At 29.2% G+C, this 24912-nt stretch overlaps 1 non-coding gene across 1 annotated transcript; it reads left to right on the top strand.

Moving 5' to 3' along the window:
* Positions 1-463: 463 nt before the first annotated feature.
* Positions 464-570, top strand: LOC148860859 (small nucleolar RNA R71). The gene has a single exon (XR_016095267.1). It is a non-coding gene; the product is annotated as a small nucleolar RNA R71 (small nucleolar RNA).
* Positions 571-24912: the final 24342 nt, after the last annotated feature.

Raw genomic sequence — 24912 nt, 5'->3', positions numbered from 1 at the left:
TTCCCATAGCTGAGATTGGGGTGATCCTTCCATCATGGATTATATGTGCTTGAATAGGGATCATACTTCCTTTTGTGGTTGCCCCGGAAAACCACCTGTTGCATTCACGTGCTCAATGGGCTCCTCTTGAAGAGTTGGAAACATATCGGTTGGATGCCCTACCACCGAACAAATCGCACAAGCCTTCTCCGTTTGCATATTACCTACAGCCATTTGACAAACAAGAGAAGTTAGACTCGCAATTTGTTGTTCAAGGGAGGAAATATTTACCTCATTAGCATGTTTTGATGGAGGGTCAAGCCTAGTGCCAAATTGTTGATAATTGGCCGCCATATTTGCAATCAAGTTTCTCGCGGCCTTGGGAGTTTTATCAACTAAAGCTCCTCCACTATCAGTATCAATCATGCTCCTATCAGTGGGTTGATGACCCTCAGAGAAATTTTGGATAAGTAGTTGCTCACTGATCTAATGATGGGGGCAACTTCCACATAATTTCTTAAAACGTTCCCAGTATTCATGTAGGGACTCTCCGTTGTACTGCCTTATACTATAAATTTCTTTTTTAATGTTGGCCACCCTTGAAGCTAGGAAGTACTCCAAAAATAACATTTTCATCTCGTACCATGTGGTAATAATCCCGGAGGGTAGATAATAGAGCCAATCCTTAGCTGAATCCTTCAAAGAAAACGGAAAGGCTCTTAATTTAATTTGCTCTTCAGTCATCCCTGTGGGTTTCATACTCGTTCATACCACATGAAGCTCCTTTAGATTATTGTGAGGATTTTCACTTGCAAGACCATGAAAAGTGGGCAAGAGGTTTATCAGTCCAAATTTTAATTCAAAAGTAGCAGCAACATCTAAAGCAGGAAACGCTATGCATAAGGGTTGTTGATTCAAATAAAGGGTGGCAAGCTCTTTCAAAGTTCGATTTTCAGCCATGATTTCCTCATCTCTCAAATTAGAATTGCTAACGGATAGGGAATGAAGAGTTGGATCATTCTCTTCAGAAATACTTCGAGCTTCCCTCCTTAACCTGCGCAAAGTTCCCTTTATTTTCGGATCATACTACAAATCACCTTGCCTAGAAAACCGAGTTACAGGCATAAATCAAAAAAATCCTAATAAACCATGAATGTCATATCATAAAAAAATCTAGAGTAATGAAAATAAATGAACAAATAAAACAGAAAAATTCTACACTAAAACACAAACAATCAAATTGATCTCTCTTTTTTTTTTTTTGAAAATTTCAAGAACGAAATAGGGATCACAAGAAGCACAAAAATCTACTAGAAAAACTCCCCAGTAGCGGTGCCAAAATTTGGCATGCTGTCGTAGGCACCCAAAAAATAAAACCTATACTCCTAAAAACACATGCAGTAGTGCGACTAAGAATCGTTTCCACAGAGAGTATCTAGCCTAGTTTTTGTGTTGCGTGAACAAAGATGGAGGGGGTTTGAGTATAATGAAAACCAGATTTAAAAAGAAAGAAAATCAAATGAGTAGCAATGCAAATCAAAGTACCAAAATTAATCAAAAGAACAAATCTTGGTCTAAGTCAACATCAACCCTTAGAATTTCACTACTGATCATCGATGCAAAGATACATCAATTCACGTTTTGAATATTCACTGTAGGAATTATTTCTTATCTCTCCCTAGTTGTAGTTAATTTGAAAACAAGTGATCTACTTAACCCTTATTAATAAACAACCTGAAACAAGCATTCAGAATTTAATCCAACAGCAGCTTTAAGAATTGGAGATCGATGAAGCTAAACAACACAAGCACAAGTGGTTGCATTTAATTTAGCCGAGTGTTCTTCCTAAGATCTAACAATTTCTGATGCAGCAAATCATTAAACCTAGTTGCTTATCAGATTAGAGAGATTAAACAATTACGGATTTGATATCTAACCTAGTAGTAGATTGAAATGAATAATAAACTAGTAGGCCTCTTAGCAATCAGACGAAACTATCATGAACATAAACATAGAAGAACATTCGATATTCAAAGCATAAATCAAATAGTAAAAATTAAATTAGATCTCACAGTTTTGCTGATTTTGAGGCTTCTGTTTCCTTCGACCAAGTATCAGAATTTAGCTACGCATGTGATGAAAACTCAAGGAAGAATTGGAGAAGAAGAGAGGTGCGGCAGCCTAAGTCTAATTGTCTTCTTTCTTGTTTTTCTTCTCCTCTTTTCTTTTCTCTCTACTTCCCATTCTCCAAGAGAAGCCTACAAAATCTCCTAAAATTTCTCTCTAGATAATAGTCTCCAAGTTTGACTTATCAAGAAAAATATTAAAAATAAGATAAAACAAAGTTCTAATGCAAGTGGGAGAGTGGTGATTTCTGCATATGAAAACTTGAAGGCTAAGGAACGTTTCCAGCACGTCAGCAATGTAGTTGCAGCTACTTCATGCCCGATTTCCATCTAGATGCAATTAGTATCTCTCAAAATTCAAAACTTGAAAGTTGTTTATATTTTCCTTATTGTTCCAAAGAATCTTGAATCATCTCAATCGGATCTCGGATGAGAGAGTTATGGCCAGATTACGAAGTGATACTGAAACTGTCCAGAATTGTCCAATTAGCTCCGCTTTTCACTTAACGCCTCAACTGTGCCCTAATTCAAAATATGAGAATGATGAGTCTATTTAGGCACTAAACAAGTATAAAAAATTAAACATTAAGGGAGAAAAATATGATATTTTGCATTGTCATCAACTGTCTATTTACATGGATCCCGGGAATTAAAACATTTTTGCAAACAATTTGTGAAACCATAATATATATGCATATCTCTATATAAACATATTTTGTGAAACAAATGCCAATATGTTTGAAATCAACTACTGATAGTTTAGGTTTCTATGAGAGAGAGTGCATTCCCCGATCATTCATTTTTCCTGACAAAGGGGCTGATTCTGTCACTGTGATCACCTACTCAGGTGAATTCTCAAACTGCCCCAACATACCCAGGTTTTGACCCCCTCTAAGGATCTCACTGATTGGCATATCAAAGATACACAATCCGATACCTAATGCAGTACCTCATGTGTAGGTGTAACTTTCCAATTTTTCCCATTTGTCTCTAAGGTCCAGGGCATAACTAAAAAATGATCCGGTTCAGAGTTTCAAGTAAACATACACTACATGTGCTTCAGGTTTGACCCTAGCAGTTGAGGTAACTCACCCCAACCGACTTAGCAACACATTAGTGTCAGCCTTGGTTGGATAAACCTCCACAGGTAATTCCAATGGCTGTGAAGATTCTAAACTAACACGAGTCTTTTAACTATCCATTGTAAGGATATAAACAGAAACAAACCATAATAACATGAATCAATTATGTGTTTTATCCATTTACAATAAATGTCAATAAGTACATCAATCTGATTGGAGCAAAGGGCACAACTGTCTAATACCTGGATTGCTATTTCTCCATGATAGGCATTTATTTTCTGGCATTCCGTGGTGTGGAATAAAAGAATACCACCAATTTTTTTTTCTTTGCTTGGAAACTGTTGGGTGATATTCTTATAGATCTGAGTATAAGGAGACTTGGCATTCTGTTAGTTTTAGCTTGTGTTTGTTGTGCTACCTGGAAGATTGAAACTATAGATCACTTGCTAGTTTTTAGTAAGTTGACCATTAAGGTTGGAACAACTTTCAGTACCTTATGTGGTGTTTCTCTTATTCATACTCAGTCGGCTAAGGATAGAGTGCTCTCTATTGGTTAGATCTTGGTAGAGGTGGTCATTCTCAAGTGAAGGAAATAATTGCATCAATTCCTTTCTTTATTATCTGGGAGGTGTGGAAAGAGAGATGCAAGCTTAAATATGAGGGGGATGCTAAAACAATATGTTTGATAATTGCTAAAGTAATGAAATGGGTTAATGAAATTTATTGGTCTAGGCCAACTCAAGATCCAAGTTTTGTGGATAGCTTGACTTGGCAGCCTTTGAGAGTTAGGCCTTTGCAAAATGAGCCCAAAGACTTAGCTGGTGATTAGGAAGTACCCAAGTCCGGGTTGGTGTAAGGTGAATGTGGATGGAGCCTCTAGGGGTAATCCAGGTAACTCAGGTGGTGGAGGAGTTTTCTGCTCTAACTGTAGACAATTTAATTTATCTTTGCTTTTACCTCATTCTATGATTGTACAACAAATATAGTAGCAGAATGCGAAGTGATCCGGGCTACTATTTATTATGCTAAGGCATCGAAAATACAAGGCATGTCATGTAGAGTGATTCTTTGATGATGAGTCATTGGACCATGCTTCCTGGGATAGGTGACATAGCATATTGTTTGAGGATATTTAGATTTGTTACACACCTATTCTCTAAGAGGGGAATGTCGTGGCTGATGGTTTATCCAACCTAGCTTGTGACAAATTAGAGAGTCTACACATTGATTACCAAAGTTCCCTTCCACGACAGATCTAGTTTTTACTTCTTCCTAGATTGCATTGTAAATATCTCTTGGTTTTGGGTTTTTATTTTTTCTTTCATAAAATTGTGCATTGTATTTGAGCTTGGGGCAAGGCCAGCTATGCCCTCCCCTATACTTTATGAGCTTATTGATTTTTCTAATAAAATCTTAAGGTGGCCCCCTTCACCAAGTGACCTTACCAGTTTAACCATTAACCTATTTAACCTGAAAAATGGACGATTATTAACACATTAATTCAATTTTTCTTTGTATTTTAGCCATTTATATCTTTACTGACAACAATTCTTAATTTTCAAACATATTTTTTGTTTAATATGAAGAATATATAATATTAATGCATGTTCAAAAATTTCTATAAAATTTATAAAAAATCTATATTTTTATTTATTATTAATTAATTTATGAGATAATAAAAATTACTTATTTACAAAGAGGAAATGTTATTCCAATATATTGTTTGAATATTGGTTTTTAATATTTGGTCAAATCAATTATATATAATTTATATATAATACATATGTTATTTATATTGCATTTTTGTAAATTTCTTATATGATGAAAATAGTTGAAAAAATACTAATATTTTTTTTTGTTTATCTTTATTTCAACTATTATATTTTCTTTTTCTTTTAATAATTTATTATTATTTTTAAATTAAATTGGGTCGTATCAGATTTGGATATCCAACATATTGATCGGATTTAGATTTGAATCAATATTTATGAGATTCGATCATATCTTAAGATCGAATCAAATTCAAATATACACTGATTCAAATCCGATATGATCTATTTGCCTCCCTACCAAACCACTTGCCTACAATGACATATCTAATTAAATCATTGAACCATTTTCCATGGTTAGAGGGGCCATGTGTTAGACATTAATTCTCCTTATTTTTTATCCCATTTCTATCATTAATGAAAATAATTCTCATTAATCACAATTTTTTATATGATGAATATATAATATTATAGAATGTACCCAATGTTATTGACAAATTTCTACATTTTCTTGAATTTTATGTATTTTATTATTTAATAATAACATCCATTCGACATGAATAGTTTAACCACTAATGTATAACTTGGATGGAAAAACCATTTTACTTTTTCGGTTGATTTTAAATCATGTATTCCATTTTTATCATCGATAAAAGTAATTCTTATTTTCACATTTATTTTTATTTAATATGGTGAATATATAACAATATAATTGTATCAAAATGCTTTATACAAATCTTATATTTTTCTTTGAGTTTATAATATATATATATATATATATATATATATATATATATATATGTATGTATGTATGTATGTATGTATGTATATTTGTATATATGCTTTATGTATGTAGGTATGTATTTAATATTTGTTACTTAGTTATGACATCATAGGTTGACCCATTTGACCCGGAACGTTAAATCATTGACCTACCTATAATCTAGATATGGAAATGGTTTCATTTTCAAACTAGTTTTAAATTTTGCATTTAATTAATATCATTGATAAAATAATTATTATTTGTCATACTTATTTTCGTTTATATTATTAGTATAATATTATATATGTTCCCAAAACTATTTCATATTTTTTTGTACTATTCTATTTTAAAAAATTTATTTTTAATTGTACATCATGCGTTAATCTATTTGACCAGAAAGATTGAACCACTAACCAACCCCTTAGATAGAAAGATGGTTTAATTTCCAATTGGTTTTAAGTTGTATATTTGATGTCCATCATTAACAAAATTATGTCTATTTTATCATAGTTCTTTTTTAATATGACAAATATATAATAATAGAAACTTGTCCAATTTTTTTCAAAGTTTTTTTTTATATTTTTTGTACTTCTTATATTTCTAAATTTGTATTATTTATTTATGACATCATGAAATTATCCATTTGACCCAAATGGTTGAAGTACTTACCCACAACCAAGATGAAAAATATGATTTCATTTCTTGGTTTATTTTAAAAATATAAATTTTTATTCTATTAATAATTATTGCTTATGGATTTTTTAGTGGAATTTAATGATGATAAACAAAAGTATTTTTATATTTATAAATTTGTATTATTTATTTATGACATCATGAAATTATCTATTTGACCCAAATGGTTGAAAACTTAGCCACCACCTAGATAAAAAATATGATTTCATTTCTATGTTTATTTTAAAAATATAAAAATTCATTCTATTAATAATTATTGCATATGGATTTATTGGTGGAATTTAATGATGACAAACAAAAGTATAAATGTTGGAATCAATGAGAGAGAATGTGATTTACTTAATGACTTAAATGTAAGACTTAATGAGAGGTAATTGAATATTCCTAATGGTATTCTTTAATTACATTTTCTGCCATTTCATTAAGTCCCAAATCCAAACTCAACCTAGGCTTGAGCCCATGTTAAGCCCACTAATGTTAGTTCTACCTATATAACCCCCTTTCTCATTTATTACACATGGCTAGAGAGTGATCATTCCATACTATACGGGGCATGTATTTTTGTGTTTGGCACCCATCACCTATGTTGTGATAATTTTTAATTCAAATTCTCTTGACATGTACATTTGTTATTTATTTTGCATCATTTGAACCTGTTTTTTCATTTTAGTGGAGATAATTGCCACTCATCTTTTTGAGTATGGGATTAACTACCATTTGAACTTTTATTTTTTTGAGTAGGTAGACATGTGTATGAAAAAATGCTTTATTTGAGAGTGAAAATAACCACCCTTTCACTATTATTTCTTGAAAAAATATAATGCCACAGGACAAATAGGCTATAGGATTTCATTAGGTCTACAAACAAGGGGGCTTTGTTGCTTTTTTTTTTTAATAGAGGTACAAATGACTTATAACAAAAGGAGATTGGCTTTCTCGCAGTTAGTTATGTTAGCTCATCATGTTGCAATGTGATATGTGCAAAATACAAAATTTTCTCATTCATCTTGAAAGTCAAGAATTTTGGGCATCGGAAAACTATACTCTCTCATTCTTTTTCACTACATTGGGTCTATGGGAGTCAACGAAGACGAGCTTGGAAGTATTTGATTGTCTCTCCAATTTTTCATATGAGACGAGCCCAATCACTAGTCGAGGGGTAGATTTTTAACTAGATGAAAGCTTGTTAAGTCGAGTCCATCCCCCTAGTCTCCTTGTCGACAAAAGGTAGGCAACGAAGGGAAGCAATCAATTGCAGATAGAGTGCCCTATCTTATTCGACTTAGAAAGTAATTTCACCACTCATGGGGCAAATCTATATCTATATATTAAAATTGAATGTGCCAAGCTAGCACTTTCCTACTTTGTTGTTTATTCTAGAAGCAACTTATTCTTGTTATGGTTTCTTCTCAAAGGCATTTATCTTTTTTTTTGGTTCTTTTGAATTTTCTAATTTTAAAATTAAACAAAACAACTCAAGTGATCAATCACCCTTAAGACTGTTAACACTCATCATTAATACCCCATTAACTCTCTCCCTCTCTCTCTCTCATCTTTCCTATTAGCTATTTTAATAATATCTCCTCATTAATTTTGTCATTAACTCTCCCCTTCAATAACTTATCCCACTAATTCTCTCTCATCTCCATTACTCCATTAAATTGCAAAAACACATTAACTTTATCTATAAACATTTCAATTTAACTATAATTAAACAATAATACTAGTAAAGATTAATTATATTGAAATTGAGATATTCAATGATATATTATTGTGCCAAATAACCCACTTCTATTTAAAAATATTATCCATTTATATTCAATGACAAGGCTTGTCATGGAGAGTGATTCCTTGATTATGAGTCAGGTTCTTTCTGGTTTGTGCTCACCCCCTTGGACCACGCTTGCTGGGATAGATGACATCGCATATTGTTTGAGGATATTTAGATTTGTTACACACATATTCTCTGAGAGGGGAATGCCATGGCTGATGGTTTATCCAACCTAGCTTGTTACAAATTAGAGAGTCTACACATCGATTAACAAAGTTCCCTTCCACGATAGATCTAGTTTTTACTTCTTCCTAAATTGCATTGTAAACATCTCTTGGTTTTGGGTTTTCATTTTTTCTTTCAGAAAATTGTGTATTGTATTTGATCTTGTGGCAAGGTCAGCTATGCCCTCCCCTATACTTTATGAGCTTATTGATTTTTCTAATAAAATCTTAACTTGGCCCCCCTTCACCAAATGACCTTACCAATTTAACCATTAACTTATTTAACCAGGAAAATGGACTATTATTAAAACATTAATTCATTTTTTCTTTGTATTTTAGCCATTTATATCTTTACTAACAACAATTCTTATTTTTCAAACATATTTTTGTTTAATATGAAGAATATATAATATTAATGCATGTTCAAAATTTTCTATAAAATTTATAAAAATCTATATTTTTATTTTTATTATTTAATCTACGAGATAACAAAAATTACTTATTTACCAAGAGGAAATGTTATTACAATATATTGTTTGAATATTGGTTTTTAATATTATGGTCAAATCAATTATATATAATTTATATATAATACATATGTTATTTATATTGCATTTTTGTAAACTTCTTATATGATGAAAATAGTTGAAAAAATACTAATATTTTTTTTGGTTTTTCTTTATTTCAACTATTATATTTTCTTTTTATTTTAATAATTTATTATTATTTTTAAATTAAATTGGGTCGTATCAGATTTGGATATCCAACATATTGATCAGATTCAGATTTGAATCAATATTTTTGAGATCCGATCAAATCTTAAGATCGAATCAAATTCAAATATATACTGATTCAAATCCGATCTAATCTATTTGCCTCCCTACCAAACCACTTGCCTACAATGACATATCTAATTAAATCATTGAACCATTTGACATGGTTAGTGGGGTCATGTGTTAGACATTAATGCTCTTTATTTTTTATCCCATTGCTATCATTAATGAAAATAATTCTCATTAATCACACTTTGTTATATGATGAATATATAATATTATAGAATGTACCCAATATTATCAACAAATTTCTACATTTTCTAGAATTTTATGTATTTTATTTTTTAGTAATAACATCTATTTGACATGAATAGTTTAACCACTAATGCATAACTTGGATGGAAAACCATTTTACTTTTTTGGTTGATTTTAAATCATGTATTCCGTTTTTATCATCGATAAAAGTAATTCTTATTTTCACATTTATTTTCATTTAATATGGTGAATATATAACAATATAATTGTACATCATGCGTTAATCTATTTGACATGAAAGGTTAAACCACTGACCCACCCCTTATATAGAAAGATGGTTTAATTTCCAATCGGTTTTAAGTTGTATATTTGATGTCCATCATTAACAAAATTATGTCTATTTTATCATAGTTATTTTTTAATATTACAAATATATAATAATAGAAACTTGTCCAATTCTTTTCAAAGTTTTTTTCTATATATTTTTTGTATTTCTTATATTTCTAAATTTGTATTATTTATTTATGACATCATGAAATTATCCATTTGACCCAAATGGTTGAAGTACTTACCCACAACCTAGATGAAAAATATGATTTCATTTCTTTGTTTATTTTAAAAATATGCATTTTTATACTATTAATAATTATTGCTTATGGATTTATTAGTGGAATTTAATGATGATAAATAGAAGTATTTTTTATATTTATAAATTTGTATTATTTATTTATGACATCATGAAATTATCTATTTGACCCAAATGGTTGAACAACTTAGCCACCATCTAGATAAAAAATATGATTTCATTTCTATGTTTATTTTACAAATATAAAAATTCATTCTATTAATAATTATTGCGTATGGATTTATTGTTGGAATTTAATCATGATAAACAAAAGTATTAATGTTGGAATCAATGAGAGAGAATGTGATTTATTTAATGACATAAATGTAAGACTTAATGAGAGGTAATTGAATGTTCTTAATGAGATTCTTTAATTACATTTTCTTCCCTTTCATTAAGTCCCAAATCCAAACTCAACCTGGGCTTGAGCCCATGTCAAGCCCACTAATGTTAGTCCTACCTATGTAACTCCCTTTCTCATTTATTACACACGGCTAGAGAGTGATCATTCCATACTATACGGGGCATGTATTTTTGTGTTTGGCACCCATCACTAATGTTGTGATAATTTTTTTATTCAAATTCTCTTGACATGTACATTTGTTATTTATTTTGCATCACTTGAACCTATTTTTTCATTTTAGTGGAGATAATTGCCACTCATCTTTTTTAGTGTGGGATTAACTACCATTTGAACATTTATTTTTTAGAGTAGGTAGACATGCGTATGAAAAAATGCTTTATTTGAGAGTGAAAGTAACCACCCTTTCACTATTATTTTTTGAAAAATATATGATGCTACAGGACAAGTAGGCTATAGGATTTCATTAGGTTTACAAACAAGGGGCATTGTTGCTTTTTTTTTTTAGAGGTACAAATGACTTTTAGCAAATGGGGATTGGCTTTTTCACAGTTAGTTACGTTACATTTGTTAGCTCATCATGTTGCAACGTGTTATGTGCAAGAGTATAAAATTTTCTCATTCATCTTGAAAGTCAAGAATTTTGGGCATCGGAAAACTATACTCTCTCATTCTTTTTCACTACATTGGGTCTATGGGAGTCAATGGAGACTAGCTTGGAACTAATTGATTGTCTCTCCAACTTTTCATATGAGACGAGTCTAATCACTAGTCGTGGGGGAGATTTTTAACTGGATGAAAGCTTTTTAAGTCGAGCCCTATCCCCCTAGTCTCCTTGTCGACAAAAGGTAGGCAAAGAAGGGAAGCAATCAATTGCAGATAGAGTGCCCTGTCTTATTTGACTTAGAATGTAATTTCACCACTCCTTGGGCAAACCTATATCTATATATTAAAATTGAATGTGCCAAGCTAGCACTTTCTTGCTTTTTTTTTTATTCTAATAGCCACTTGTTCTTGTTATGGTTTCTTATGAAAGGCATTTATCTTTTTTTTTGGTTCTTTTGAATTTTCTAATTTTAAAATTAAACAGAATAACTCAAGTGATCAATCACCTTTAAGACTGTTAACACTCATCATTAATATCCCATTAACTCTCTCTCTCTCTCTCTCATCTTTCCTATTAGCTATTTTAATAATATCTCCTCATTAATTATGTCATTAACTCTCTCCTTCAATAACTCATGCCACTAATTCTCTCTCATCTCCATTACTCCATTAAATTAAACAAATACATTAACTTTATCTAAATACATTTGGATTTAACTATAATTAAACAATAATACTAGTAAATATTAAGTATATTGAAATTGAGATATTCAATGATATATTGTTGTGCTAAATAATCTAATTCTATTTAAAATTATAATCCATTTATATTCAATGACAAGGCATGTCATGGAGAGTGATTCCTTGATTATGAGTCAGATTCTTTCTGGTTTGTGCTCACCCCCTTGGACCACGCTTGCTGGGATAGATGACATAGCATATTGTTTGAGGATATTTAGATTTGTTACACACATAATCTCTGAGAGGGGAATGCTGTGGTTGATGGTTTATCCAACCTTGCTTGTGACAAATTAAAGAGTCTACACATCGATTACCAAAGTTCCCTTCCACGCCAGATCTAGTTTTTACTTCATCCTAGATTGCATTGTAAATATCTCTTGGTTTTGGGCTTTTATTTTTTTTTTCTTTCAGAAAATTGTGCATTGTATTTGATATTGGGGAAAGGCCAGCTATTATATTTTTGTTTTTCTTTATTTCAACTATTACATTTTCTTTTTATTTTAATAATTTATTATTATTTTTTAAATTAAATTGGGTCGTACCAGATTTGGATATCCAACATATTGATCGGATTCAGATTTGAATCAATATTTATGAGATCGGATCAGATCTTAAGATCGAATCAAATTCAAATATACACTGATTCAAATCCGATCTAATCTATTTGCCTCCCTACCAAACCACTTGCCTACAATGACATATCTAATTAAATCATCGAACCATTTGACATGGTTAGTGGGGTCTCTTTATTTTTTTATCCCATTTCTATCATTAATGAAAATAACTTTCATTAATCACACTTTTTTATATGATGAATATATAATATTATAGAATGTACCCATTATTATCGACAAATTTCTACATTTTCTTGAATTTTATGTATTTTATTTTTTGATAATAACATCCATTTGACATGAATAGTTTAACCACTAATGCATAACTTGGATGGAAAACCATTTTACTTTTTCGGTTTATTTTAAATCATGTATTCCATTTTTATCATCGATAAAAGTAATTCTTATTTTCACATTTATTTTTATTTAATATGGTGAATATATAACAATATAATTGTATCAAAATGCTTTATACAAATCTTATATTTTTCTTTGAGTTTATAATATATATATATATATATATATATATATATATATATATATTCATGTATATATATATATATGTATGTATGTATATTTGTATATATGCTTTATGTATGTAGGTATGTATTTAATATTTGTTACTTAGTTATGACATCATAGGTTGACCCATTTGACCCGGAACGTTAAATCATTGACCTACCTATAATCTAGATATGGAAATGGTTTCATTTTCAAACTAGTTTTAAATTTTGCATTTAATTAATATCATTGATAAAATAATTATTATTTGTCATACTTATTTTCGTTTATATTATTAGTATAATATTATATATGTTCCCAAAACTATTTCATATTTTTTTGTACTATTCTATTTTAAAAAATTTATTTTTAATTGTACATCATGCGTTAATCTATTTGACCAGAAAGATTGAACCACTAACCAACCCCTTAGATAGAAAGATGGTTTAATTTCCAATTGGTTTTAAGTTGTATATTTGATGTCCATCATTAACAAAATTATGTCTATTTTATCATAGTTCTTTTTTAATATGACAAATATATAATAATAGAAACTTGTCCAATTTTTTTAAAAGTTTTTTTTTATATTTTTTGTACTTCTTATATTTCTAAATTTGTATTATTTATTTATGACATCATGAAATTATCCATTTGACCCAAATGGTTGAAGTACTTACCCACAACCAAGATGAAAAATATGATTTCATTTCTTGGTTTATTTTAAAAGTATAAATTTTTATTCTATTAATAATTATTGCTTATGGATTTTTTAGTTTAATTTAATGATGATAAACAAAAGTATTTTTATATTTATAAATTTGTATTATTTATTTATGACATCATGAAATTATCTATTTGACCCAAATGGTTGAAAACTTAGCCACCACCTAGATAAAAAATATGATTTCATTTCTATGTTTATTTTAAAAATATAAAAATTCATTCTATTAATAATTATTGCATATGGATTTATTGGTGGAATTTAATGATGACAAACAAAAGTATAAATGTTGGAATCAATGAGAGAGAATGTGATTTACTTAATGACTTAAATGTAAGACTTAATGAGAGGTAATTGAATATTCTTAATGGTATTCTTTAATTACATTTTCTGCCATTTCATTAAGTCCCAAATCCAAACTCAACCTAGGCTTGAGCCCATGTTAAGCCCACTAATGTTAGTTCTACCTATATAACCCCCTTTCTCATTTATTACACATGGCTAGAGAGTGATCATTCCATACTATACGGGGCATGTATTTTTGTGTTTGGCACCCATCACCTATGTTGTGATAATTTTTAATTCAAATTCTCTTGACATGTACATTTGTTATTTATTTTGCATCATTTGAACCTGTTTTTTCATTTTAGTGGAGATAATTGCCACTCATCTTTTTGAGTATGGGATTAACTACCATTTGAACTTTTATTTTTTTGAGTAGGTAGACATGTGTATGAAAAAATGCTTTATTTGAGAGTGAAAATAACCACCCTTTCACTATTATTTCTTGAAAAAATATAATGCCACAGGACAAATAGGCTATAGGATTTCATTAGGTCTACAAGCAAGGGGGCTTTGTTGCTTTTTTTTTTTAATAGAGGTACAAATGACTTATAACGAAAGGAGATTGGCTTTCTCGCAGTTAGTTATGTTAGCTCATCATGTTGCAATGTGTTATGTGCAAAATACAAAATTTTCTCATTCATCTTGAAAGTCAAGAATTTTGGGCATCGGAAAACTATACTCTCTCATTCTTTTTCACTACGTTGGGTCTATGGGAGTCAACGAAGACTAGCTTGGAAGTATTTGATTGTCTCTCCAATTTTTCATATGAGACGAGCCCAATCACTAGTCGAGAGGGAGATTTTTAACTAGATGAAAGCTTGTTAAGTCGACTCCATCCCCCTAGTCTCCTTGTCGAGAAAAGGTAGGCAATGAAGGGAAGCAATCAATTGCAGATAGAGTGCCCTGTCTTATTTGACTTAGAATGTAATTTCACCACTCCTTGGGCAAACCTATATCTATATATTAAAATTGAATGTGCCAAGCTAGCACTTTCTTGCTTTTTTTTTTATTCTAGAAGCCACTTGTTCTTTTTATGGTTTCTTATGAAAGGCATTTATCTTTTTTTTTGGTTCTTTTGAATTTTCTAATTTTAAAATTAAACAGAATAACTCAAGTGATCAATCACCTTTAAGACTGTTAACACTCATCATTAATATCCCATTAACTCTCTCTCTCTCTCTCATCTTTCCTATTAGCTATTTTAATAATATCTCCTCATTAATTATGTCATTAACTCTCTCCTTCAATAACTCATGCCACTAATTCTCTCTCATCTCCATTACTCCATTAAATTGAACAAATACATTAACTTTATCTATATACATTTGGATTTAACTATAATTAAACAATAATACTAGTAAATATTAATTATATTGAAATTGAGATATTCAATGATATATTGTTGTGCTAAATAATCTAATTCTATTTAAAATTATAATCCATTTATATTCAATGACAAGGCATGTCATGGAGAGTGATTCCTTGATTATGAGTCAGATTCTTTCTGGTTTGTGCTCACCCCCTTGGACCACGCTTGCTGGGATAGATGACATAGCATATTGTTTGAGGATATTTAGATTTGTTACACACATAATCTCTGAGAGGGGAATGCTGTGGTTGATGGTTTATCCAACCTTGCTTGTGACAAATTAAAGAGTCTACACATCGATTACCAAAGTTCCCTTCCACGCCAGATCTAGTTTTTACTTCATCCTAGATTGCATTGTAAATATCTCTTGGTTTTGGGCTTTTATTTTTTTTTTCTTTCAGAAAATTGTGCATTGTATTTGATATTGGGGAAAGGCCAGCTATTATATTTTTGTTTTTCTTTATTTCAACTATTACATTTTCTTTTTCTTTTAATAATTTATTATTATTTTTTAAATTAAATTGGGTCGTACCAGATTTGGATATCCAACATATTGATCGGATTCAGATTTGAATCAATATTTATGAGATCGGATCATATCTTAAGATCGAATCAAATTCAAATATACACTGATTCAAATCCGATCTAATCTATTTGCCTCCCTACCAAACCACTTGCCTACAATGACATATCTAATTAAATCATCGAACCATTTGACATGGTTAGTGGGGTCTCTTTATTTTTTTATCCCATTTCTATCATTAATGAAAATAACTTTCATTAATCACACTTTTTTATATGATGAATATATAATATTATAGAATGTACCCATTATTATCGACAAATTTCTACATTTTCTTGAATTTTATGTATTTTATTTTTTGATAATAACATCCATTTGACATGAATAGTTTAACCACTAATGCATAACTTGGATGGAAAACCATTTTACTTTTTCGGTTTATTTTAAATCATGTATTCCATTTTTATCATCGATAAAAGTAATTCTTATTTTCACATTTATTTTTATTTAATATGGTGAATATATAACAATATAATTGTATCAAAATGCTTTATACAAATCTTATATTTTTCTTTGAGTTTATAATATATATATATATATATGTATGTATGTATGTATGTATGTATGTATATTTGTATATATGCTTTATGTATGTAGGTATGTATTTAATATTTGTTACTTAGTTATGACATCATAGGTTGACCCATTTGACCCGGAACGTTAAATCATTGACCTACCTATAATCTAGATATGGAAATGGTTTCATTTTCAAACTAGTTTTAAATTTTGCATTTAATTAATATCATTGATAAAATAATTATTATTTGTCATACTTATTTTCGTTTATATTATTAGTATAATATTATATATGTTCCCAAAACTATTTCATATTTTTTTGTACTATTCTATTTTAAAAAAATTATTTTTAATTGTACATCATGCGTTAATCTATTTGACCAGAAAGATTGAACCACTAACCAACCCCTTAGATAGAAAGATGGTTTAATTTCCAATTGGTTTTAAGTTGTATATTTGATGTCCATCATTAACAAAATTATGTCTATTTTATCATAGTTCTTTTTTAATATGACAAATATATAATAATAGAAACTTGTCCAATTTTTTTCAAAGTTTTTTTTTATATTTTTTGTACTTTTATATTTCTAAATTTGTATTATTTATTTATGACATCATGAAATTATCCATTTGACCCAAATGGTTGAAGTACTTACCCACAACCAAGATGAAAAATATGATTTCATTTCTTGGTTTATTTTAAAAATATAAATTTTTATTCTATTAATAATTATTGCTTATGGATTTTTTAGTGGAATTTAATGATGATAAGCATAAGTATTTTTATATTTATAAATTTGTATTATTTATTTATGACATCATGAAATTATCTATTTGACCCAAATGGTTGAAAACTTAGCCACCACCTAGATAAAAAATATGATTTCATTTCTATGTTTATTTTAAAAATATAAAAATTCATTCTATTAATAATTATTGCATATGGATTTATTGGTGGAATTTAATGATGACAAACAAAAGTATAAATGTTGGAATCAATGAGAGAGAATGTGATTTACTTAATGACTTAAATGTAAGACTTAATGAGAGGTAATTGAATATTCTTAATGGTATTCTTTAATTACATTTTCTGCCATTTCATTAAGTCCCAAATCCAAACTCAACCTAGGCTTGAGCCCATGTTAAGCCCACTAATGTTAGTTCTACCAATATAACCCCCTTTCTCATTTATTACACATGGCTAGAGAGTGATCATTCCATACTATACGGGGCATGTATTTTTGTGTTTGGCACCCATCACCTATGTTGTGATAATTTTTAATTCAAATTCTCTTGACATGTACATTTGTTATTTTTTTGCATCATTTGAACCTGTTTTTTCATTTTAGTGGAGATAATTGCCACTCATCTTTTTGAGTATGGGATTAACTACCATTTGAACTTTTATTTTTTTGAGTAGGTAGACATGTGTATGAAAAAATGCTTTATTTGAGAGTGAAAATAACCACCCTTTCACTATTATTTCTTGAAAAAATATAATGCCACAGGACAAATAGGCTATAGGATTTCATTAGGTCTACAAACAAGGGGGCTTTGTTGCTTTTTTTTTTTAATAGAGGTACAAATGACTTATAACGAAAGGAGATTGGCTTTCTCGCAGTTAGTTATGTTAGCTCATCATGTTGCAATGTGTTATGTGCAAAATACAAAATTTTCTCATTCATCTTGAAAGTCAAGAATTTTGGGCATCGGAAAACTATACTCTCTCATTCTTTTTCACTACATTGGGTCTATGGGAGTCAACGAAGACTAGCTTGGAAGTATTTGATTGTCTCTCCAATTTTTCATATGAGACGAGCCCAATCACTTGTCGAGGGGGAGATTTTTAACTAGATGAAAGCTTGTTAAGTCGAGTCCATCCCCCTAGTCTCCTTGTCGACAAAAGGTAAGCAATGAAGGGAAACAATCAATTGCAGATAGAGTGCCCTATCTTATTCGACTTAGAAAGTAATTTCACCACTCATGGGGCAAATCTATATCTATATATTAAAATTGAATGTGCCAAGCTAGCACTTTCCTACTTTGTTGTTTATTCGAGAAGCAACTTATTCTTGTTATGGTTTCTTCTCAAAGGCATTTATCTTTTTTTTTGGTTCTTTTGAATTTTCTAATTTTAAAATTAAACAAAACAACTCAAGTGATCAATCACCCTTAAGACTGTTAACACTCATCATTAATACCCCATTAACTCTCTCCCTCTCTCTCTCTCATCTTTCCTATTAGCTATTTTAATAATATCTCCTCATTAATTTTGTCATTAACTCTCCCCTTCAATAACTCATCCCACTAATTCTCTCTCATCTCCATTACTCCATTAAATTGCAAAAACACATTAACTTTATCTATAAACATTTCAATTTAACTATAATTAAACAATAATACTAGTAAAGATTAATTATATTGAAATTGAGATATTCAATGATATATTATTGTGCCAAATAACCTACTTCTATTTAAAAATATTATCCATTTATATTCAATGACAAGGCTTGTCATGGAGAGTGATTCCTTGATTATGAGTCAGGTTCTTTCTGGTTTGTGCTCACCCCCTTGGACCACGCTTGCTGGGATAGATGACATCGCATATTGTTTGAGGATATTTAGATTTGTTACACACATATTCTCTGAGAGGGGAATGCCATGGCTGATGGTTTATCCAACCTAGCTTGTTACAAATTAGAGAGTCTACACATCGATTAACAAAGTTCCCTTCCACGATAGATCTAGTTTTTACTTCTTCCTAAATTGCATTGTAAACATCTCTTGGTTTTGGGTTTTCATTTTTTCTTTCAGAAAATTGTGTATTGTATTTGATCTTGTGGCAAGGTCAGCTATGCCCTCCCCTATACTTTATGAGCTTATTGATTTTTCTAATAAAATCTTAACTTGGCCCCCCTTCACCAAATGACCTTACCAATTTAACCATTAACTTATTTAACCAGAAAAATGGACTATTATTAAAACATTAATTCATTTTTTCTTTGTATTTTAGCCATTTATATCTTTACTAACAACAATTCTTATTTTTCAAACATATTTTTGTTTAATATGAAGAATATATAATATTAATGCATGTTCAAAATTTTCTATAAAATTTATAAAAATCTATATTTTTATTTTTATTATTTAATCTACGAGATAACAAAAATTACTTATTTACCAAGAGGAAATGTTATTACAATATATTGTTTGAATATTGGTTTTTAATATTATGGTCAAATCAATTATATATAATTTATATATAATACATATGTTATTTATATTGCATTTTTGTAAACTTCTTATATGATGAAAATAGTTGAAAAAATACTAATATTTTTTTTGGTTTTTCTTTATTTCAACTATTATATTTTCTTTTTATTTTAATAATTTATTATTATTTTGAAATTAAATTGGGTCGTATCAGATTTGGATATCCAACATATTGATCAGATTCAGATTTGAATCAATATTTATGAGATCCGATCAAATCTTAAGATCGAATCAAATTCAAATATACACTGATTCAAATCCGATCTAATCTATTTGCCTCCCTACCAAACCACTTGCCTACAATGACATATCTAATTAAATCATTGAACCATTTGACATGGTTAGTGGGGTCATGTGTTAGACATTAATGCTCTTTATTTTTTATCCCATTTCTATCATTAATGAAAATAATTCTCATTAATCACACTTTCTTATATGATGAATATATAATATTATAGAATGTACCCAATATTATGAACAAATTTCTACATTTTCTAGAATTTTATGTATTTTATTTTTTAGTAATAACATCTATTTGACATGAATAGTTTAACCACTAATGCATAACTTGGATGGAAAACCATTTTACTTTTTTGGTTGATTTTAAATCATGTATTCCATTTTTATCATCGATAAAAGTAATTCTTATTTTCACATTTATTTTTATTTAATATGGTGAATATATAACAATATAATTGTACATCATGCGTTAATCTATTTGACATGAAAGGTTAAACCACTGACCCACCCCTTATATAGAAAGATGGTTTAATTTCCAATCGGTTTTAAGTTGTATATTTGATGTCCATCATTAACAAAATTATGTCTATTTTATCATAGTTATTTTTTAATATTACAAATATATAATAATAGAAACTTGTCCAATTCTTTTCAAAGTTTTTTTTTATATATTTTTTGTATTTCTTATATTTCTAAATTTGTATTATTTATTTATGACATCATGAAATTATCCATTTGACCCAAATGGTTGAAATACTTACCCACAACCTAGACGAAAAATATGATTTCATTTCTTTGTTTATTTTAAAAATATACATTTTTATTCTATTAATAATTATTGCTTATGGATTTATTAGTGGAATTTAATGATGAGAGAGTGATCATTCCATACTATACGGGGCATGTATTTTTGTGTTTGGCACCCATCACTAATGTTGTGATAATTTTTTTATTCAAATTCTCTTGACATGTACATTTGTTATTTATTTTGCATCACTTGAACCTATTTTTTCATTTTAGTGGAGATAATTGCCACTCATCTTTTTTAGTGTGGGATTAACTACCATTTGAACATTTATTTTTTAGAGTAGGTAGACATGCGTATGAAAAAATGCTTTATTTGAGAGTGAAAGTAACCACCCTTTCACTATTATTTCTTGAAAAATATATGATGCTACAGGACAAGTAGGCTATAGGATTTCATTAGGTTTACAAACAAGGGGCATTGTTGCTTTTTTTTTTTAGAGGTACAAATGACTTTTAGCAAATGGGGATTGGCTTTTTCACAGTTAGTTACGTTACATTTGTTAGCTCATCATGTTGCAACGTGTTATGTGCAAGAGTATAAAATTTTCTCATTCATCTTGAAAGTCAAGAATTTTGGGCATCGGAAAACTATACTCTCTCATTCTTTTTCACTACATTGGGTCTATGGGAGTCAATGGAGACTAGCTTGGAACTAATTGATTGTCTCTCCAACTTTTCATATGAGACGAGTCTAATCACTAGTCGTGGGGGAGATTTTTAACTGGATGAAAGCTTTTTAAGTCGAGCCCTATCCCCCTAGTCTCCTTGTCGACAAAAGGTAGGCAAAGAAGGGAAGCAATCAATTGCAGATAGAGTGCCCTGTCTTATTTGACTTAGAATGTAATTTCACCACTCCTTGGGCAAACCTATATCTATATATTAAAATTGAATGTGCCAAGCTAGCACTTTCTTGCTTTTTTTTTTATTCTAGAAGCCACTTGTTCTTGTTATGGTTTCTTATGAAAGGCATTTATCTTTTTTTTTGGTTCTTTTGAATTTTCTAATTTTAAAATTAAACAGAATAACTCAAGTGATCAATCACCTTTAAGACTGTTAACACTCATCATTAATATCCCATTAACTCTCTCTCTCTCTCTCATCTTTCCTATTAGCTATTTTAATAATATCTCCTCATTAATTATGTCATTAACTCTCTCCTTCAATAACTCATGCCACTAATTCTCTCTCATCTCCATTACTCCATTAAATTGAACAAATACATTAACTTTATCTATATACATTTGGATTTAACTATAATTAAACAATAATACTAGTAAATATTAATTATATTGAAATTGAGATATTCAATGATATATTGTTGTGCTAAATAATCTAATTCTATTTAAAATTATAATCCATTTATATTCAATGACAAGGCATGTCATGGAGAGTGATTCCTTGATTATGAGTCAGATTCTTTCTGGTTTGTGCTCACCCCCTTGGACCACGCTTGCTGGGATAGATGACATAGCATATTGTTTGAGGATATTTAGATTTGTTACACACATATTCTCTGAGAGGGGAATGCTGTGGTTGATGGTTTATCCAACCTTGCTTGTGACAAATTAGAGAGTCTACACATCGATTACCAAAGTTCCCTTCCACGCCAGATCTAGTTTTTACTTCATCCTAGATTGCATTGTAAATATCTCTTGGTTTTGGGCTTTTATTTTTTTCTTTCAGAAAATTGTGCATTGTATTTGATATTGGGGAAAGGCCAGCTATTATATTTTTGTTTTTCTTTATTTCAACTATTATATTTTCTTTTTATTTTAATAATTTATTATTATTTTTTAAATTAAATTGGGTCGTACCAGATTTGGATATCCAACATATTGATCGGATTCAGATTTGAATCAATATTTATGAGATCGGATCAGATCTTAAGATCGAATCAAATTCAAATATACACTGATTCAAATCCGATCTAATCTATTTGCCTCCCTACCAAACCACTTGCCTACAATGACATATCTAATTAAATCATCGAACCATTTGACATGGTTAGTGGGGTCTCTTTATTTTTTTATCCCATTTCTATCATTAATGAAAATAACTTTCATTAATCACACTTTTTTATATGATGAATATATAATATTATAGAATGTACCCATTATTATCGACAAATTTCTACATTTTCTTGAATTTTATGTATTTTATTTTTTGATAATAACATCCATTTGACATGAATAGTTTAACCACTAATGCATAACTTGGATGGAAAACCATTTTACTTTTTCGGTTTATTTTAAATCATGTATTCCATTTTTATCATCGATAAAAGTAATTCTTATTTTCACATTTATTTTTATTTAATATGGTGAATATATAACAATATAATTGTATCAAAATGCTTTATACAAATCTTATATTTTTCTTTGAGTTTATAATATATATATATATATATGTATGTATGTATGTATGTATGTATGTATATTTGTATATATGCTTTATGTATGTAGGTATGTATTTAATATTTGTTACTTAGTTATGACATCATAGGTTGACCCATTTGACCCGGAACGTTAAATCATTGACCTACCTATAATCTAGATATGGAAATGGTTTCATTTTCAAACTAGTTTTAAATTTTGCATTTAATTAATATCATTGATAAAATAATTATTATTTGTCATACTTATTTTCGTTTATATTATTAGTATAATATTATATATGTTCCCAAAACTATTTCATATTTTTTTGTACTATTCTATTTTAAAAAAATTATTTTTAATTGTACATCATGCGTTAATCTATTTGACCAGAAAGATTGAACCACTAACCAACCCCTTAGATAGAAAGATGGTTTAATTTCCAATTGGTTTTAAGTTGTATATTTGATGTCCATCATTAACAAAATTATGTCTATTTTATCATAGTTCTTTTTTAATATGACAAATATATAATAATAGAAACTTGTCCAATTTTTTTCAAAGTTTTTTTTTATATTTTTTGTACTTTTATATTTCTAAATTTGTATTATTTATTTATGACATCATGAAATTATCCATTTGACCCAAATGGTTGAAGTACTTACCCACAACCAAGATGAAAAATATGATTTCATTTCTTGGTTTATTTTAAAAATATAAATTTTTATTCTATTAATAATTATTGCTTATGGATTTTTTAGTGGAATTTAATGATGATAAGCATAAGTATTTTTATATTTATAAATTTGTATTATTTATTTATGACATCATGAAATTATCTATTTGACCCAAATGGTTGAAAACTTAGCCACCACCTAGATAAAAAATATGATTTCATTTCTATGTTTATTTTAAAAATATAAAAATTCATTCTATTAATAATTATTGCATATGGATTTATTGGTGGAATTTAATGATGACAAACAAAAGTATAAATGTTGGAATCAATGAGAGAGAATGTGATTTACTTAATGACTTAAATGTAAGACTTAATGAGAGGTAATTGAATATTCTTAATGGTATTCTTTAATTACATTTTCTGCCATTTCATTAAGTCCCAAATCCAAACTCAACCTAGGCTTGAGCCCATGTTAAGCCCACTAATGTTAGTTCTACCAATATAACCCCCTTTCTCATTTATTACACATGGCTAGAGAGTGATCATTCCATACTATACGGGGCATGTATTTTTGTGTTTGGCACCCATCACCTATGTTGTGATAATTTTTAATTCAAATTCTCTTGACATGTACATTTGTTATTTTTTTGCATCATTTGAACCTGTTTTTTCATTTTAGTGGAGATAATTGCCACTCATCTTTTTGAGTATGGGATTAACTACCATTTGAACTTTTATTTTTTTGAGTAGGTAGACATGTGTATGAAAAAATGCTTTATTTGAGAGTGAAAATAACCACCCTTTCACTATTATTTCTTGAAAAAATATAATGCCACAGGACAAATAGGCTATAGGATTTCATTAGGTCTACAAACAAGGGGGCTTTGTTGCTTTTTTTTTTTAATAGAGGTACAAATGACTTATAACAAAAGGAGATTGGCTTTCTCGCAGTTAGTTATGTTAGCTCATCATGTTGCAATGTGTTATGTGCAAAATACAAAATTTTCTCATTCATCTTGAAAGTCAAGAATTTTGGGCATCGGAAAACTATACTCTCTCATTCTTTTTCACTACGTTGGGTCTATGGGAGTCAACGAAGACTAGCTTGGAAGTATTTGATTGTC

Source organism: Nelumbo lutea, chromosome 4 (assembly GCF_056320005.1).
Source record: "Nelumbo lutea isolate HS-2025 chromosome 4, American lotus-T2T, whole genome shotgun sequence".
In the NCBI taxonomy this organism is placed as follows: domain Eukaryota; kingdom Viridiplantae; phylum Streptophyta; class Magnoliopsida; order Proteales; family Nelumbonaceae; genus Nelumbo; species Nelumbo lutea.
This window is presented reverse-complemented; position numbering and strand designations above follow the sequence as displayed.